Below are 21549 nucleotides of genomic sequence, written 5' to 3' on the forward strand. Positions count from 1 at the left end.
CATTATTTTGTATCATTTTTAAAGTATATTTATTCTTAGGTCAGATTCACTGAACAAATTTTGACTAAGTAACCACTGTACTTATTAAACCAAAGAGCTTCAGAGAATTATAGTGCACATTATACATATTTTTAACATTTATATTTGTATAAAGCTATACAAAACCTTAGATATACTTTAAACTGACTATAGAATAAAATGATACAGAATTTTGCCTGCATAATATACACAGGACTACTCTTGCCTACAATATGCTTTTTCACAAGCAAAATGTTAATCTAATATAAAGCATCTTTAGCCATTTGATAGTATATATCATCTGTATTTCTGAGGCCTCATTGTTATAATGCAAGTAGCATTTGTGCAATAAAATGAACTATATGGGATGGGAGGTTGGGTACATTTTTTAGAATTTTGCTTTGGGTTACCTTGATAATTAAAATAGTAGCATATAGTCCACTTATACAGCTAAGAAGGGATTGCTTCTTAGTACAGTCAGGAAGAATTTAGCCCAGAAAACAATTGCTTCAATGGCCACTGACCCAAACTTCCAGGCTGGAGTGCAATGGCGTCATCATGGCTCACTGCAACCTCCACCTCTCAGGCACAAACGATTCTCCTGCCTCAGCCTCTCAAGTAGATGATACTGCAGGAACAGGCCACTGCACCCAGCTAATTTTTGTATTTTTTTTTTTATAGAGATGGGGTTTCGCCATGTTGCTCAGGATGGTCTTGACTTCCTGGCCTCAAGTGATCCACCCTCCTCAGCCTTCTAAAGTGTTGGAATTACAGGCATGAGCTACCATGCCCAGCCTTGACCCAAACTTTTATTGTCAGTTAGGCATTGGGTCTTCTGGAATTCGGATCTCCCCTGACAGGAGGGGACTCCCAGTTTACACTTGGCCACTGCCCATCAATGCCTGTTGATGCAATCAACACAATCGACAACTACAAGTGTTGTTGAGGATGGGGAGAAATGCGAACCTGCATGAGTTGCTGATAGGAATGTAAAATGACACAGCCACTGTGGAGAACAATTTGGTACTATTTTACAAAACTAAGCCATTTAACCCATATGACCTAGCAATTCCACTCCAAGGTATATACCCAAGAGAAACGAAAACACAGATCCACAATCATTTGCACACAAATGTTCATAGCAGCATTAATCAGATTAGTCCCAAAGTGGACATGAACTTATGAAAGAGATAAGCAAATGCGGCAAACTCATATAATGAAATATTTCAGAAGTAAAAAGAACAAGTAGCTGATATATGATACAATATGATGCGCCTCAAAAACCTTTTGCTGTATGAAAGAAACCAGATGCAAAATGGAACCATGGGCTTAGGTGAGGAGAATGGGACATTGGTGTAAAAGTTCCAAAGAGGAAGAAAAAAAGCTGCCTGCCTTGCTCCCAGGTCAAGTAACAGAGGAGGAAAGAAAATACTCACATTTGAGAGGACTAAAAGAAAGAGGTGTTCTCAAGATGAAGTAGGAAGTGGGACTCAACTCTGGAGGTGAGGCTCACACACTGTACCAAATTGAAGACTAGCTAAAACAGGGATGGGGTGAAAGCACCTTTTCATAAGACATGCCCACCATTGTTCTGTTCTCCCCGCTTAAGCCCTTGCCTTGCTCATGTCAACAAGCATATTGCCATCCATTCTTCCTGGTTACAGATATCTGTGGAGCTCTGAGTTTTTTTTTCCTAACCATTATTTTAGAAGCTGGCTCACTCTCTCTCCCTTCTACACTAGTTCTGTCATTATTCTTGCTGATTTCGGTATCTCTGAGGCGACAAATTTTATTTTCCAATGGCAGCCACAAAACGACCTTCCATTCTACATGTTCTCCTGCAATGTTGCCTTGATATTCCCATTAAGAGTTGGCATCTAGTCACCCCACTTTTCCAGTCTCCCTGTTCCTTTGACCTTGTGTGAGCTCTAAGATTGCTTCTACTAGTAGGATATAACTTACGTGACCCTGGGCCAATGTGGGGTGTAGACCTTAACTGGCTTGGCAGCTCTGCTTTTGGCTCCTTGGGGCATTCACTCTTGGGAAACTTCCCTTTGGAACTTAGCATTTATAATATGGGAAGTCGAATCCACATAAAAAGAGCCTATGTTGGTGCTCTCAACTCCCAACCAGTAACCAGTCTCGACTGTCAGGCATGTGAGTAACACATCTTGGACCTCCAGCCAGTTGAGTCTTCAGAAGACTGCAGCTCAAGGTGGCATCTGGAAACAACCACATGAGAGACCCCTGCCCAGCCAAGCCCAGGCAACTCATAGTACTATAAGAGATAATAGTAAGTTGTTGTTTTAACTAAGTTTTGAGGAGTTTGTTTTGCAACAATAGATAGTTGAAACATCTGCATGATGCACCCAATATTCTGGCTTCTCACTGCCTTTGCCTCCTCTCTCCCATTACTTTGTCTTCTAAATCTATTTTTACATAAAACATTCAGGCATTCACTATACCACATCATGCCATTACGAATAACTCATAAACTCAATTTCAACTTCTCCCTTCTTTAAAGTAGAAAGACAGGCTGCCACATCCTGTCTTTCTACTTTAATCAGTCTACTGTTCTCAGTCCAGCAACTTCTCAGCTGCCCCAGGCCCTCCAATACATTGATCTATCCATCCCTCATTTCCTTTCTTAGTCTCACTTTGATCCTTACTCAGCTTACATTTCAAGGCCCAAGGTTATTATTATTCCAATGCCAAAATTCTGAAGACCTGTGCTTCTCTCGCCCTCAGTTGAGCTTTCCAGGGCAAAACATAAACCCTGAATAAATCCAAGTCACCAATTACTCATTAACTGTATCTGAGCAGCAGAATGTGATAGGTAACACATCCATGCACACACAGCCCTGCTGTCTGTCACTTTACCGCCTCACTCAACATGAGGCCTTACAGCTGTCCAGCGGTCCTCCTCCACTTCCCTAGTCCAAACGTGGTTCACTCTCCCAGATGATTATTTAATTTCAGAACTCCAGTAACTTCTCACCTCTCTCTACTCTCAGTTGATGGCCTTGCTTATCTGCTGAGAATACAATCATAAAGAACTGTATGTGCTTCATTCTTAAATCTATCAATCTCCCTGTTTTCCCTTATAATGCAAGAAACGTTTTCCCTATTCCTATCTCTAATATTTGCACAAACACCTTGCAGGAAAAGGAAGTCCTTTTCTCCTACTCGAAGACATTGCTCTGGAGTTGTCCCTGTTCTCTCCTGCTCCTCAGTTTTCACCTCCCTACCGGATCATTCTAACAGCTAACAAACATGTGTATTTCCCACTTAAAAACAAATTAAAACTTGCTTGAACCCACTTCCATCTCCAGCTTCCATTCTATATTTTTTTGAGACAGTCTTACTCTGTTGCCCAGGCTGAAGTACAGTGGCATGATCTCAGCTCACTGCAACCTCTACCTCCCAGGTTCAAGCGAATTTCTTGCCTCAGCTTCCCAAATAGCTGGGACTGCAGGCACGTGCCACCATGCCTGGTTACGTTTTTCCTATTTTTAGTAGAGATGGAGTTTTGCCATATTGGCCAGGCTGGTCTCAAACTCCTGACCTCAAGTGATCTGTCCATCTAAGCCTCCCAAAGTGCTGGGATTACAAATGTGAGTCACTGAACCCAGGCTTATGTTCTTCTTTATGGCAATTGCTTAATATCTCTAATGGTTTCGACTTCCCCTCTCAATCCTCAAAGTCTGATCAAGCCACTTTCAATCTACCAAACTTATTCTTGCTAAGTGGATTTACCATGGTGGTAAATCCAATGGTCGATTCTCCTTTGTCCTCTTACCTGACTTCCTGGTGTAATTTGAGCAAGGTTGCTTTTCCCTTGAGACAATTTTTCATTGGTCTCTTAGGACTCCACTATTTGCTACCCTCTTTCTCTCATTAGCTATTCCTTCTCACCCTTTGTTGACTCCTGTCGATCTTCTTAACTCAACATGTTGACTGCTTCAGTGTTCAGTCTTCAGCTATCTCAACTTCATTTATATCTATTCACAAGGTAATACTTAGTTCCATGGCTTTAAATACCACATAGCTGCTGATTAATCCAAAATTTACATCTCTGTCTTGTACCTTGCTTCTAAATTTCAGACTTTTTGTATATCCAGTTGTCTATCAAATCTCTCAGTTTGGCTTTTTAATGGGCATTGTGAAACTATCATGCTATAAAACATACTTATCCACCAGTGTTCTCCTACTAGTTAATACAATTTCTTTCTTCCAGTTGCTCAGGAAGAAATCTTAGAATCCATATTTGAGTTCTTCGTTCTGTAATACATAATCAGTCAGTCAAAAAAACTAGCTTAGTGTCATGGCTCATGCCTGTAATCCTAGCACTTTGGGAAGAGGCCTGGGCAGGAGGGTCACTTGAACTCAGGAGTTTGAGACCAGCCCAGGCAACATGGCAAGACATCACCTGTACTACAAAAAAAAAAAAAAAAAAAAAAAAAAAAATTAGTTGGGCATAGTGGTGCATACTTGTATTTTCAGGAGACTGAGGTTTGAGGATAGCTTGAGCCCAGGAGGGTGAGGCTGCAGTGAGCTGTGTTATCAACAATGCACTCCAGCATGGGAGTCAGAGAAAGACCCTGTCTCAAAAAAACAATTCTGTCAGCTTCATTTCAAAGTAGATCCCGCATCTGACTACTTCTTACCATTTTTAATTTTACACCATCAGGTTTCAATGGATTATTTCAATAGTTTCCCCTGGTTTCTCTGCTACTGTCCTTGATTCTCATTAGTCTATTAATAATGAGTCAGGTGAACTTTCTAGAGTAGATCATAGCATCCCATTCCTCTACCTGAAACTTCATCTCTCTGTATTTTTCATCCTGCCTAACAACAAAAAACTATAATTTGTTGTTTGCATATGTATGTGTGTATACTTGTTATTCATCCTGTTTTACAGTCAGTTCACTTCTGGTTAATTTTTTTATATGGTACTATCTATGGATAGAGGTGTTTTTTGTTGTGGTAGCTGTGGTAATAATTTCTTTTTTACATAGTCAAATCGTTCCAGCAATTCGTTGAAAAAATTATCCTCTCTCCGTTGAATTACATTGGCAACTCTGTTCTTTGATATTCACAGATCAGTTACTCAACATGACTGATTTTTCCACAAATGCAGGATTTGAACAGAGTTCACCCAGATATCCTGTGCTGGAATTCCAGTATAGGGACCTCCTCTCTTTATCAGGGCTGATTCTTCATCCTCTCAACACAGGATCAGGATCTACAATGGAAATCTGCTTACGTGAGATTAAGAGAAGATATGTGCAGCCAAGGCACTTCTCCAACTGCTCTGACAGGGCTTCAACAACTCTAGAGTCTTTTAATCGAGAGACTGCTAAGCCAAAGACAATGCTTCCTTAGCGAAATGTGAAACACAGCAGTTTCACAGTGTAAATGAAATTCCTTCTTAGCACACAACTGGAGAAAGTTCTAAGGAGATAAGAATCAGTAATAAGATTGACAATAAGATTTGGTGGCATAAGCTGAGGATGATGAAATTTCTCTTAATCTTTGTGTTTCCAGATGGCGCTGGTGTGGCAGCAGAAATCCCATCATGGCTGAGACACTAAGAACTGGCACAAGATCGGCACTTTAGATTCAAAAGCTATGTGATCCAGGCCCTCAAATTTATCTTTTCTAATCTCCATAATAATTCTATGAGGTTGAAATCATTGACCCATTATAAATGTTGCATCCCTGAGGATGCAAACCCAAGACCATTTCCTGAGTCATGCTGCACTAAGGCAAAGTTAGGGATCCTAAAGCCCAGTAATGGTGATCCAATGGTCCACGGTGCAAGTTAAGGAGAGAAGGTTGGTAGAGATGATAAATCATTGTACTCCCCAGACTTCTCCAACTCATTCCAGTTACTCTTCATGCATTTAACTTGAAGCTCTTCCCCAGACAACTTGGCCTTTTACTCTTTCCCTAAACAAGGTTTTTTCCCTCTAGTCTCTATATTTTTGCTCAAATGGCCCTCCCTGCCTAGAATGACCATCCTATTTTCTAAGTATTTTTAATGACTACATTCACTCTTCTGAGCTCCCGTCTGCAAGCTTTGTTTCTTCCATTGCTATGTTACCACTAGGATCTGTCAGCACAAGTGTTGCATGTACTTGCTCTGATGCTGTGTTAATAAAAATAGTCACTACCAGTTATTCTGTATCAACTATGTGCGAGGCACTGTGTGAAGCACTTGGTTAACATGTTTTATTCTCACAATAGCTTCCTTAATAGGTATTTTTATCTTCTCTTTGATGACGAATGAACTGAGGTGCAGAGAAAATAAGTAATTTAGAAATCAAAGCTAGTAAGTGGGAGAGTTGGCTTTTAAACCAATGTGTGACTTCAAAGTTTGAGTTGTTGGGGGTTTTTTTCCCCTTTGAGTTTTAAGCCTGTTTGAACATACCTGGGGCACTTAGAGATGGTGCACCAGAAATCTATTGGCAAGAAAATTTTTTCCTAAGAGAAAAGAGAAGCAAAACACATAAAAGCAAGTCATGGACAGAAGGCCAGGAGAGAGAGGAGAGACAACTTTGAGTTCCATCATGTGTCTGTTTCTGTTGTCTGGCATCCCAGTGTGTGGGGGCATGCCTGAGATTTAGGGGGAAGTGACTATAATAATCTGTGAATTGTTAGATTTGGCATCTTTGGTGTGGGCACAGTGGCCCAACGTTTTCCCAGAAAACTTCTAATGTGCTGGGGTCTCTTGTGGCTTTTGTAAGCTGCACAGACTTCAGTGGGGACTCCATAGGTCAGGAAACCTTGACACCACTGGTGCTTCAGTAACTCATTGGTGGTGGGCTGTGACAAGTGATATTATTAACAGCTGGACAGACAAAGGAAGGAAAACATAGGGTCAATACAAATTTTTATCAGGTACCTATAATGTGTGGGCAATTTTGTAAGGTGCTAGGGTCATGCAGCCTGTGGCATGTTTTGAGCAAATCAATAAGAAAATCACACACACACACACACACACACACACACACACACACACACGCACAGAGAGAGAGAGAGAGAAGTAAAAGATGGGAACACAAAAGTAAATATAAAATGGTCATACCCTTAAACACATGAAAGGTAGACAGTGTCACTCATGTTTGAGCAGACATATAGGAGTATATAAAAAAGCTAGGAGAGACACAGGTCTTCATATACTTGTCTTTTTGTAATCCATTTGCTCAGATTCATGCACAGGCACTGTATTGTACATGCTAACCCTGACTTTACTCACTGCTCTGTTCCTCACCCAAGTTTGTTAGGAATGATTTAAAGATGCTGAAGATACCTGGATATAAAGAAGGGGAATGAAGAAGCTAGAAAAAATGCTGCTGTGCTATTATTTTGGCTCTATGTTTCCTCCAGCATTCTGTTGCCCAGAAATTGATTCGCCTCATTGTTTGTCTTGCCTTCTTAGTTCCTTTGACAATAATGATTATATCATCCATTTTTCTTTTAGAAAATTCCAAGTATAAAACTGTGTGTTTATTTTAGCAATAATTTGTTAAACAACATATACATAAATGAATTAAGATTGTCATGAATAAGTACTTTTAAACTCCAACAAGTAGCATAAATAAATGAAACTTCTCATCTTACTCTCCATGTCTCTATTCCTGCAGGTTTCTACAAGCAGAGGGTATAATCAAAATTGACCAGTACACTCATTCTTCCTAGGAACATGTAGGATGCTCTAAAAATACCTTCTTTGATTCATTAACATGAGTTTCGCAAGACCTTAACAAAAATGAACACAATTAGTTCTAGAAAGAGATTTTCCTGTATGTCCTAAAAAGGAGAAAACAACCAGGAGACAAAAAGGAACCGAGATACTGACCAAAACAGGCCATTAGGAAAGAGTGGGTGATTTTGAATTGGGGTTTTTTTAAAAAGCAACAGAAAGCAGAAACTAGAAAGAAGGAAGGAAGATACTCGTGTCTTGATACAATATCATTTTAATAACTTAATATTGATTTTAAAAGTAAAAAAACCGCAACCTTATTTTTCCACTGTATGTGCTAATATCATGTGAGTTTGTGTCACACATTGAGGGCAATGACAGTGCTAGTTAAATAAAGAGCTGGTTGATGTGCCTGAGTGACACTGTGAAGTCAGCATTTGATAACCATGTAAGGGCTAGAAAATCAGGCTCTTAGATGTCCCCAGGTTGGAGGTGAGCCTGGGTTGTTAAATAGGACCCTAAGACTCCTCTGCTGTCACACGTGATTTGGCTAAGGTGCCAATGATGAGTGTCCCTTCAGAGGTATGGAGACTTCTTTGTGAGACCACGCCACTCATTATTTCAACATAACCTCAAGTCCAAGGGCACATTTTAACTTAATGTACAACAAATCGCTTCACTCTGCTCCTTGATGTTTCCTGCATCACTAAAGGGTAGGATATAGGATGTGACGAAGCGAGGGTGGTACCTCTTATCCACACCAGTAAAAGAAGAAATGCTCAAGTCACGCTGTATAATTTTTATGAAAAAGGTAGAAGAAATCAGAACACTATTTTTATGAGGCTCACCACAGGTGGATATCTTTCCAGAAAGTGCTTTGTCAAAAGAATTGACATAATTACAGTGTTTCCCACATTTTCTCCTAAGTCACATGCCTAAAAGCTCAGCAGAAAAACTAATGAAAAGAAAATATAACCTATTTAAGATAAGTTGAAATATAAACAAAGTCAAAAGATTACAAACTGATCCCTCCAAAATAAGTTTTGGCCAGGCACAGTGGGCCACACCTGTAATTCTGGCACTTTGGGAGGCTGAAGTGGGAGGATCACCTGAGGTCAGGAGTTTGAGATAAGCCTGACCAACATGGAGAAACCCCATCTCTACTAAAAATACAAAATTAGCTGGGCATGGCAGCTCATGCCTGTAATCCCAGCTACTTGGGAGGCTGAAGCAGGAGAATCACTTGAATCCAGCAAGTGGAGGTTATGGTAAGCCGAAACTACACCATTGCACTCCAGCCTGGGTAACAAGAGCAAAACTCCATCTAAAAAAAAAAAAAGTTTCTAAAAATCAATAAGAAAATCATACACATACAGAGAGAGAGAGAGAGAGAGAGAGAAACAAAAAGTAAAAGATGGTAACACAAAAGTAAATATAAAATTGTCCTTAAACATATGAAAGGTAGTCAGTGTCACTCATAAGAAGAGATAGAATTTAGCAATACACGAAAATGCCATTTTTTACCAATTTAGATTGGGAAAATCTCAAAGTTAAAAAATACACCTTGTTGGAGACTCTGAAGGAAAATAAGAACTCTTACAATGCTGATAGCAATGTATATTGGTGCAATCCTTTTGGGAAGACAATTGGTAATACCTTTCAAAATCATAAATACATACCATTTTCTAATGGTTCTGCTTTTAGGAATTTATCTTGAAGATATACATCTGCGAAAGGTTATTAGCATTGTGTCAGTCATTACACTTTTGTTTGTAACAGCAAGTTAGTGAACAACACATATATCTGTCAATTAGGATTATTTTGTAACCATAAAAAATGAAGATAAAGATGCATTTGTCAAAATTTGATATTTATTCATGAAAAAAAACTCTCAGAAAATTAGGAATAGAATGGTATGTGCTCAATCTGATTAATGCCATCTACAAAAAATCTACAGCTAAAATTAGATTAATGGTAAAACATTAAATTATTTTCCTGAGATCAGGAAAAAGGCTAAGATAGTTGCCTTACCAATCCTATTCAACATTCTACTGGAGGTTCCACTCAGTGCAACAAGACAAGATAAAGAAATAAAAGGCATCCAGATTGGAAAGGAAGAGGTAAAACTGTCTTTATTTTCATACATGATCATCTATGTAAATAATCTGATGGAATCAACAAAAATGACGTAAAAAGTTGCCCATGTGATTCAATGAACAGTCTTTTCAACATGGTGATAGAATAACTGGATATCTCTATGTAAAAACAAACAACAAAACCCAGCCACCTCTATTTATAGCTTCCACTACATGCACAAAATTACTATAACCAAGCCTAAATATAGAACCTAAAACTATAAAACATCTAAATGAAAACAGAATAAAGTCTTTGTGACATTGGGTTAAGCATAGTTTTAAGTGAGACACCAAAAGCACAAACCATAAAAGAAAATACCGATAGCAAAGACTTAATCAAAATTTAAAACATTTGCTCTTCCAAAGACAATGTTACGAAGATAAATGGTCAAGTCAGACTGAGTAAAATATTTGCTAAAACAAAAAATCTGATCAAGGTCTTATATTCAAAACTATTAACCCTCAGAACTCAATATCAACAAACAACTCAATCCTTAAACGATTTCAAAAATTAAATTAAAACTAAAATGGACAATTCATGATACAAATAGATTGTAAATAATAGAAAAATATATATCATGCTAACAAGTAGCACAAGAAAGCTGACATATTATTTTGATATCTCACAAAATAGACTTCAAGGCAAAAGAAAATGTTACTGGAGACAAAGAGGGACACTTTCTAATAATAAGGTTGTCAATCTTCCAGGAAAACATAACAATTATAAATTTATATGCAACTAATAACAAAGTGCCAAATGCATGAAGAAAAGCTGGACGGAAATGAAGACAATTCGGCAATAATTGTAAGAGATCTCAATGTCCCATTTTGAACAATGTAGAGAAAAACTAGACAGGAAAGCAACAAGGCAACACAAGCCCTGAAAAACACAACCAAGTAGACCTAACAGATCTTTATAGTACACTTCACTGAGTAACAGCACAATACACAATTTTCTCAAGTGCACATGGACCAGACAGAGGGTAGGCCATATGCTAGGCTATAAAATGCTTCCTAAATTTAAAAAGAAAGAAATAATACAAAGTGGGTTCTCCAACAATAGTGGAATACAATTAAAAATCAATAGCAGGAAAAAAATAGGAAAACTCATAAATATGTAGAAATTAAACAGTAAAAAACAACAACAACAACAAAGAAATTAAACAGCATAGTCCTAAATAACCAATGGATCAAAGAAGAAACCAAAAGGGAAATCAGAAAATAATTTGAGATAAATGAAAATGAAAACACAACATACCCAAACTTATGAGATGCAGCTAAAGCAATTCTTCAAGAAAAATTTCTAATTGTAAATTTCTATATGAAGTAAGACCTCAAATTAATAACATTATTTTAGGTTAAGACACAGGAAAAAAAGAGCACACTATATCTATAGCTAGCAAAAGGACAGAAATAATAAACACTAGAGCAAAAATTAATGAAACAGAGAATAGAAAAATAGGGAAAAATAAATGAAACCAAAAACTGTTTTTTTCTTTAGAAGGTCAACATGATTGACAAAGCACTAGTTAGAATGACCAAGAAAAAAGAAGGGAAACTCAAATTAGTAGACTCAGAAATGAAAGAGGGGACATTACCAAGGCTACAGAAAAAAAAGGAATTACGAAGAATATTATGATAATTATATACCAACAAATTAGATAACTTAGATGAGATGGACAAATCTAGTAGAAAGACACAAACTACTAAAACTTACTCAAAAAGAAATAGACAGTCTGAATAGACTTATAATAAGTAAAGAGGTAAGTAATTACCTTAAAAGTTACCTAAACTGTATTTTACCAAAATTAAAAACCTTTGTGTTCAATGTTACTTTAAGATCAAAGCACAAAACTGTTATATTTCTATGCAATGAATAAATTATAATGAACACTCTGAAAATAAGTCAAACAAATATTTGCAATCATATCACATCAAACTACTTAATAAATTTAACAAAATAACTGCAAAAGTCATACATTAAAAACTACAAACAAAATGTTGTTGAAAGATATTAAAGAAACTGTGAATAAATAGAATCTCATAGTTATGGATTAGAAAACTTAACAGTGTTTAGATAGCAGTACTCCTCAGATTGATGTCCAGTGCAATCCCTATCAGAATCCCAGTTGTCCTCTTTGTAGAAAGAAATTGACAAGCTGACTCTAAAATTCATATGCAAGGATCCCAGAATAACCAAAACAATCTTGAAAAAGACAAGCAAAGTAGGAGGGCTTATATCTCCTGATTTCAAAATTTACTACAAGGCAGTAGTAATCCAGACAGGAGCGTGTTGACATGAGGATAAGAATGTATAGAATAAGGGAACAGAGTTAAAAGTTCACAAGTGAACTAATACACCTATGGTCAACTGATTCAATGAGGGTTCCAAGACCATTCAGTGGCAGTGGGGTGAGGGTAGGAGGGGAAGAATTGTTTTTTCAACTCATGGAGCTGAGACAACCCAATAGCTATGTGCAAAAGAATGAAGTTGGAACCTTACCTTATCTTTCCTTACATATCTGAAAATTAACTTCAAATACGAAAACTATAAAACTCTCAGAAGAAAACGTAGGGGCAAATTGATACTCTTTTGTATTCAGCAAAGGATTCTAAGATATAAACTTTTTCAAAGCACAGCAATGAAAGAAAAAAGTAGATAAATAGTATTTTATAAAAATTAGAAACTTTTGTGCTTAAAAATGCCATTCAGAAAATGAAAAGACAACCCAAATATATTGAATGAAGTTCAATTTATCTGTTAATTAATTTTTATATATAACATAAGGTAAGGATCAACTTCATTCTTACAAATCAATAATAATAAAAATAAACTAACTTAAAAATGGGCAAAGATCTGAATATACATTTCTTCAAAAAAGATGTACAAATGACCAATAAACATATGAACAGATACTTGATGTCATTAGTCATCAGAGAAATGTAAATCAAAACCGCAAGAAGATAACACTTCACATTCACTAGAATGACTACAATAATAAAGTCAGATAATCAGAAGAGTTTATAAGTATATAATTATATCAGAATCCTCAAACATTGCTTGTAGAAAACTACAATGCTTTGATCATTTTCAAAGAAGTCTGACAGTTGGTCAAACAATTAAATGTACAGTTACCATAAGACCCAGTAATTTCACTTTGAGTACATAACCAGGAGAAATTAAAACCTATGTCCATAAGAAATGTGTACATGGACATTTATAGCAGCTTTATTTATAAGGCACAAAAGATGAAACAACAAAATTCATCAACCTAAGAATGAATGAATAAAATGGGACATATCATAACCATGGAACACTATTCAACCACTAAAAGCAATGAAATACTGATACATGCTGTTATTTACTACAACAGGTAGACTTGGAAAATAGTATGCTAAGGGAAGGAAACCAGCCACAAAAGACTACATATTATGATTCCATTTGTATGGAAGCCTAGAATAGAGAAATCTAGAGAAACAGAAAGTAGATCAGTGGTTGCTGAAGGCAGGTGGTGGTGGTGGGGATGGGAAACTATTTAAAAATGAACAAATATTTAGACAATTCACCAAAGAAAAAATGTTGTTGGGAAAGAACCATATGATAAGATGCTCATCATTTGTTATATTAGAAAAGTTAAAATTTAAAAAACTAACTTTATTGTTAGCAAAGATTTAGAGCAACTAGATCTCCCAGAAGTCGTTGGTGGGGATCTCAAATGGTACAGCCACTTTGTAAAACAATTTTGCAGATTCTTGTAAAGTTAAATTTACATGTATCTAGGACCCAGATTTTCACTCCTAGGAATTTCACCCAAGAGAAATGCAAAATGTCAACACAAAAACCTACAATAAATATTTAGAGCAACTGTATTAGTTTCTATTACTACTGTGACAAATTACCACAATCTTAGTGGTTTAAAGCAAGACAAATGTATTAGCTTACAGTTCTGAGGCTGGAAATTCAAAACAACTCTCAGGCTAAATCAAAGTATTTTTGGCTTTGTTCTTTCTGGAAGCTCTAGGGGAGAATTCGCTTTCTTGCCATTCTGACTTCATTCCTGGATTGTAGCCTTCTTCCTTCATCTTCAAAGCCAGCCATGTAGCATCTTCAAATCTCTGTCTCTCAAACACACACACACAGCTCTGCTCCTCCTACCTCCCTCCTTCCCTTATAAGAACCTTTGTGATTACATTGGGCCAACCTGGATAAACCAAGATAATCTCTTCATCTCAAATTTCTTAATTTAATCTCACCCACAACATCCCTTTTGGGGGTTTCTGGGGATTATCATTCAGACACATTGCGTGTAGGAGACAAAGGGGTGGGGCTGGGCATGATGGCTCACACCTGTAACCCCAGCACTTTGGGAGGTCAAGGCAGGCAGAACACCTGAGGTTAGGAGTACAAGACCAGACTGGACAAAATGATAAAAACCAGTCTCTACTAAAAATACAAAAATTAGCCAGGCATGGTGGTGGGCACCTGTAATCCCAGCTACTTCAGAGGATGAAGCAGGAGAATCTACTGAGCCCAGGAAGCAGAGGTTGCAATGAGCTGAGATCCTGCCACTCCAGCATTCCAGCCTGAGCAAAAGAAACAAAAACTAAAATTTAAAAAAAAAAAAAAAAGCCAGGGAGGGGAGCAAGTGTTATTTTGCCTAATACAGTAACTTTATTTAAAATTGCTAAAACTGGAAAAAATGGAGATGACCTGTTACCTGATGAATGGATAAACAAATTGTGATATATTCCATGCAAGAGACACAAAATCTGGGACACGTGAACACCATTCCCTTGCACAGTCTTCTCACACCAACATGCCTGATGCATCTTAGAGTCATTGACCTCCTGACAAGGATTCTCTCTTTGAGCAAGCTCTAGACAGGCTCCTCTGAGCTCTTTTTCAATTAGACTTTGTCCATAGGTGTGTCCTCAAGGGCCAATTTTAGCAAGAATTCTGCTAAGTCAGTTTAGGCAGGATCCTCAATATGTCATCACCTTTGATATCTAATTGGGTTCCTCATCCTCCACCATGCCTCAGGTGATGTCCGATTCCCCTGGCCTGCCTTCAGTAAGAATCCTGTTAGTTGAATTTAGACAGAATCCCCTCGACCCCTGATGTTTCCTCTTAGCAATTTTTGATCCACTGCTAAGTATTGGCTGTACATTCCCACTTGTTCTTGTTGTATTTGAAGTTGAGCCCAATTTCTCCTGATTACTGCAAAACCCCATTTAGTAGAACTTACATCTATGGTGATGGTTCCAAATAAAGTGTGCCCTACCATTTTAACCGGTGTTAGAAATATTCTAATTCAACACTTCTCATGTTATAGACAGAAAACTAGCATCTGAAGAGATCAGGTGACTTGCCGAAGTGCACATATGTGAGATCTCCTGCCTCTTGGTTCGGTACTTTCCCTACCATACTCCACATTAATCCTTACTGAGTTCCCAGTCCTAGGAATATCATAAAATATGAATGAAAATTAATAGCATAAAGTATTAAATGGTGCTATTTCTTTCCCTTAAAGCATGAGTCTTGGTACAGTCATTAACAACTCAGACTTGGGGGCAAACAGGCAGAGTAGCAGGTCCTGACTCTGCTACTTCCCAATTAAATAATTCTCTGTGCCCTATTCTGCCTTCATAAAATAAAGCTAATAATATCTAATATTCAGAGCAGTTGTCAGAATTAAATAGGAATTTGCTGGTAAAATTCTTAGCATGATAAGTGCTCAGCATCTGGCGGCTCTTATCATTCTTGTCACTATCATTATCACTGATCTTTACTGAAAATCAAAGCTGAGTTCACAGACCCCATGAAGGCCCTTTAGCATCCACTCTTCCGAAAAAGGCAATTTGTAGAAAGGCACACAAGCCCTTTGTTAAAGTTCAAAATAGGCCCAAAGGATGCTTAGTTTAAAAATACAATAATAATTGCTTTGTAAAATACATGCTTGTAGTTGAGTGGATTCAATTGAATTCTACCGATTATTTTAGAAAACAATCGGTTGCATGAATTTTAGATCTCAAAATAAGCTAGTCTTTCTCTAGATAGGCAAAGGGGATAGAGTCTTCAGAACAAATAAATTTCATCCTTACTTTCCTCAGTTAGGTTATATCACATTTAATGTTTAGTGAGAAGCAAGGATGAGTTCATCACAAAGTATTACAGAAATACTTATAAATTTAATGTTTATTTTGGAAGGGAAATAGGTAGAAGAGTTTGTATACAATGCAAAATAATTGATTTCACCAAAAATTTCAACCTTTGTAAAATTTGTCACGTGTGCATCTGGAATAGAAGTGTTTATATTGCCTGTAAAACAGAGCAAACCCTGTGAAACAGCAAGACTCTGTCTCAGGAAAAACAAACAAACAAACAAAAAACCAGTACCATCACCACCAACAAAACCCATAAAAAACAGTTCTCAAATTATCTGTATTGTTTTTGCCCACACCACTGACAAGAACTCCAGTGACAAAAAGACCAGATGAGAGGTGATGACTCAGCCCAAACCTATCCTACTCCTACCAATAAAACAATGCCTAGAGCAGATCTCCCAGGAGGCATTCTTTATAGCAGGAAGGATGAAACAAGAATGATGGCTTATGAAGGATATTTGGTTGTTGCTTATTGCCTGAACCCTCCAGATCAGCCTGTCTAAATGTCCTCTGCTGACGCTGTAAGACACAGGAAAACTCTCCAGCAAGCCCTGTCTAAATTCTTGGCCCATAGAATTTTAGGGTATGATAAAATGGCTGTTGTTTTACATCACTAAGTTCAAGTAAATTTTGCTTTTCAGCAAAAGATAAAGAAAACTAAAACAGTAGCGGCTTAATAAAAAAAAAAGTACATTACAAGCTCTTTTGATTTTTGAGACAAAGTCACTCTGTCACCCAGGCTTCAGTGCAGTGGCATGATCTCCACTCACTGCAACCTCCACCTCCAGGGTTCCAGCAATTCTCAGACCTCAGCTTTTTGAGTAGCTGGGATTACAGCCATGCGCCACAGTAATTTTTGTATTTTTAGTAGAGATGTGGTTTTGCCAGGTTGGTCAAGCTAGTCTCAAACTCCTAGCCTCAAGTGATCCACCTGCCTTGGCCTCCCAAAGTGCTGGAATTACAGACATGAGCCACCAAGCCCACTCTACTAGCTCTTATATATGCTTATATATGAAAAATCCAAGGGAGGCTCTGGATTCAGATATGGCTTGATGCTGAGAGTTCCATTTTAAAAATTTCCTGGCTCTGCATTCACACCACTCTCAAGACAGGCCACCTCTATTCATTCTGACATGGGAGCTGGCCAGTTTTATATTCACAGCTTCAAGATCAGTAGACAGACGGGACCTCTATTAGGCTGGTTCAGGCCCCCAACAAATCAGTAATCACTGCTGTCTGCTAGATGAGATGCGTTAGCTGGCTTCCAGCCTGAGTTTTGGAACTAGAGTTTTAACCTGTACTACTGTTTCTCAGTGAAGAATCCATGAATCTTTCAGAATATTCCTGTAGTCAACAAAAAATTTCCCGAGCAGAAAACTCCTGGAAGAATAAAGTCAGGCTAAGAAATGCTGGGAAGGTGCACAAAGTCATGATAATGTTGACAATCAGGGTGCTCAGTTTTCGGTGTCAGGCTGAATGATAGCACCACTAGTTCTACTTGTGAGTTCACAGGCTGGGAAACTGGGTCACTAATATTCTTCCTTCTCTAATCAGGACTGGTTCAGGTGCTTGGGATGAACCCAGGTGATAGATGCAAGGGCTGTGCTGGGCAGGGCTGCTGGGGAAGAAAATGTCAATGAAGCCTCTCTAGCAGTAAGTCCTATTGCTGCTTTTGGTTGAAAAGAGCTTTCTGGTGACACAAAACGCCTCCTTGGTACTTTCTGATGTGTTTACCTGGCCCAGATCCTAGGGAACACCTCACAGATGTTAAGCCATGATGCCTGACCTCAAGTAGATAACTACACATAGGATGGTGATGAAACTGCAAAGACACAGATGGGAAGTCTGATGCTTGCTTGAATTGCAAAGGTTAAGGTTGGCTCCTCGAATCAGGTTAGGATATACTACATGGCTTTGGTCACATGGTATGTTGATAGCAGGGATGGATTGGACAGTATTAAACAGAGAAGCAATCTACATAGGCAAAACTCCCAACACATAGACAGCAGCCGTCTGGGTTACTGCTGCATATCTCTAAGCACAGGGTCTGTTTTGAAGGTAGAGGGCTTTGAAAATTTTGTCAGTGTTTAGTGTTCTGTGTGGCCTTCACCTTATGAGAACGCTAACTTTTTTTTTTAGTTTTGCTCTTTCTCCCCAGGCTGGAGTGCTATGGCACCATCTCAGCTCACTGCAATCTTCCTGAGTTCAAGTGATTCGCCTGCCTCGCTTCCCAAGTAACTGGGATTACAGTTGCATACCACTATGCTTGGCTATTATTGTATTTTTAGTAGAGACGGGCTTTCACCACATTGGCCAGGCTGGTTTTGAACTCCTGACCTCAAGTGATCCACCTGCCTCGGCCTCCCAAAGTGCTGAGATTACAGGTGTGTGCCACTGTACCCACCTGGGAACTAATTTAAAGTGAGAGATGGCTATAACATTAGGAATGTCTGCAGGGTCCCAGCAAGTGAGGGTGCTTCTGTTGGCTTATTGGCCTATAGACTCCTTGAGGGAAAGCTACGCTCATTCTGAAGAGCCTCAGCTAAAGCAGGAGATGGAAACTGCCTGGCCTTGCTACAGAGGGTAGGTGAGAACACCAGAGGTCAAACCACTGCAAGTCCCTGACCTTCCAGCTGATTTCATTTGTAATACAGATCAACAAAATACTATTTCTCAACTTCTTGAACAAGTGGAGCCAGCCTGGCTGGGTCTTCTCAATGATAGAGAGAAATGGGGGTGGAGGGGTCATTGCTGGACATGAAGGCCTTCTGGAATGTCAAGGAATACAGCTGGGACAGAGTTAGGACCCAGGCCAGGAATGAAAAGAATAGTAAAGGAGACCAAACACAGCCCTGCAACCCTCTACTTGGCTTAGTGTCTTTGATTCCATTTACTTTTTCCAAGTCTTCCAGAGACCACTAACTGTCTAGATTGACATTCTCTATTCCTTGTCAAGCAGGCCATTCTCCCTCTGGTCTCTGTTTTAAGAAATATTTGCTAAAAGTGATTTTGCCTATAGAATGATCTTAGAAAGAACTAATATATTGTGCTTTTGTGAATCTTGAAAGTTAACTGTGAATTGACCTTAATTTCAAATGTGCATATATATTTTCAAAGGCACCAAACAGCCAAATTCCCTATAAATATGGTGTCTCTAATTGACTTCGAGAATGTTTTGAAACTACTTAAGGCCTATCTCACAGTGCATTTAAATCGTTTCTCTGTTAGCATCTATCATTATCTGTCTTACATTGTGCTACATTGTGTGTCTCCACCCTACCACCTTGTGAGCCCCAGAGGCTCAGCACTGACCTCATTCATTTCTGTGTTTCTGTTAGCACCTAATTGAGCACAGATCTAGACGCTCACCCATGAGGAGCTTCATAAATGCTTGTTGAATTAAAGTGATCTGGCACCTGGTCAATATGGACCATGCTCCATGTTGTCTCTATCTGGCTTGTGTGGACAGGACATATGTCAAGGATGGACAATATCAACCCATCCTGGATGCTGTTTATGGCTACAACAAACATGAACAGGTGGCGGAATGTCATCAAGCCAAGTCCAAAAATATGTAGAGAACAGAGTGTGTGGCCACCAGTAATCTGGAAATACTAAGTCATTTAAAGAGGTATAATGCTAAATGCCTCATCTAATTGTTACAAGGGTTTGAGATAATGCAATTAAATTACTTAGCAAAGAGCCTTGCCCAATTGCTGAAGTGGTAACGTTCTTATTGTCACAATTATTAATGGATTAACAGTAACAAGCCATCTGGTATAATAATAGAATGCTGGAAAACAACTTGGCCTATAGGAGAATCAGACAAATTCGTTTTTTTGAGTAACAGTATTCGGGATTTGATTATTGGCAACCGAATGGACAAAGGATAGAGCCTTCTATTAATGGTGCTTCCACAATCTCTTCTTGGCTGAGGAAATCCTACATGCCCTGTAAGATTCAACTCCACCGACTTCTGTAAAGCCCTTTCCTCATCTTCTGCTTTCTCTCCCATAGTGCTCCTCAAAGGCACCACCCTCTCCAGTTCCAACTCTACATACCTCAAGCTGTTGCCAGGCTCCCATCACCCTCTACAGTACATGATACCACCAATTCTTACCAAGCAAAGCCATGTATGCTTTCGGGGGCATTTTTTAATCTTGGCATGGATGGACAGAGAAGACAAGCACACTGAACTTCAAAGGGTCTCCCAAGAGATTCTAATATGCCCACACCACCAGTCCACCTTGACAAATGCTGCTTTTACCTATGCTCTACCAAAAAGTACTGATTCACCTTTATATTACTATAGCCATTATATATAGTATATATAGGTGATCTATGTTGTATAATTGATATATATATATAAAACAATAACTTGATTCAATATAGTTTTTCAAAAGTTTATCTTCTTAGCTAATTTGCAAGTATCACCCATACCTGATAAATGCATGGTCTACAGAAGCCAGGCAGAGACAATATGGAACACGCTACAGGTGCCAAATAGGTTTAACTAGAAAAGCATTTATTGAGCATCTGCTAAGCATCTAGGTTTGTGCTGGGTTGGGTGCTAAGTGCACACATCTGATCCTGGGAGTGCTGCTTTAAATATCGTGGCCTGGTCCCCTCTTGCTCCACCTTATTCCCTGCAGATAAGTACTGACCTCAACCCCAGGCACTCCTCTCTCCTATCTGCATCTGCTGCTGACATCACTGAGAGGTATGAGGCTCTAGATGCCTCCTTCTGGCCTCCGTGTATTCTGAATTTCTGCCATGTATTTCCTGGATCCTTTCAGAACTTCCATGGCATCCCAGCCTTCAGGGTGAGGGAGGTATAGAGAAAGAGCCAAGTATGGAATCATCAGAAGTGATAAAGAGCTGAAATGTTGGCTCTTCCATTTAATGCTTCTATGACCATACATAAGTTCTATATCTCCCTGACCACAACCACAAAATGAGGATAACAATTCTTCCCCACTAAAGATAAGTGCAGATTAACTGAGGTATGTAATGTGTGCTTGATAAAAGTCTATTCCAGACACTCACCTCCCAACTATATCCTTCCCCTGTTCCTCAGTCAGACCCAGTCTTTGCTTTCAGGTTGCACTGCCCTGCTCTTTGAAGATTTCAACTTCACCCTAATCCTGGAAGAATTTGTGCCTCTAGGGCCTGAAAAACCCTAAACTTCTCAACCAGGATTTGAACAGGCAGGTAACAGAGTGCATTCAGAAAGGCTGGAAAATAGTGAAACTGAATGACACACAGTTATGAGAATATTTAGACTTTATCTTGACAACCATGGTTTAAGTTTCTAGAAAGACACCTTGACATACATACATGCACTTGGTTCCCAGTGGAACATCTCTAAAAGGATATTATCGTCATCTGTTTTCCTGTCACATCCACACATACACATGACAACATTTGCATCAAATTTCATCTAAAGCCAAAAATACACATAGTTACTCATGTTTATTCAAACAGATACGGTTCTTATTAGTCAGTTATTTCAACTTTGTTGAA

The sequence above is a fragment of the Saimiri boliviensis genome, chromosome 13 (genome assembly GCF_048565385.1).
Source record: "Saimiri boliviensis isolate mSaiBol1 chromosome 13, mSaiBol1.pri, whole genome shotgun sequence".
Taxonomy (NCBI): domain Eukaryota; kingdom Metazoa; phylum Chordata; class Mammalia; order Primates; family Cebidae; genus Saimiri; species Saimiri boliviensis.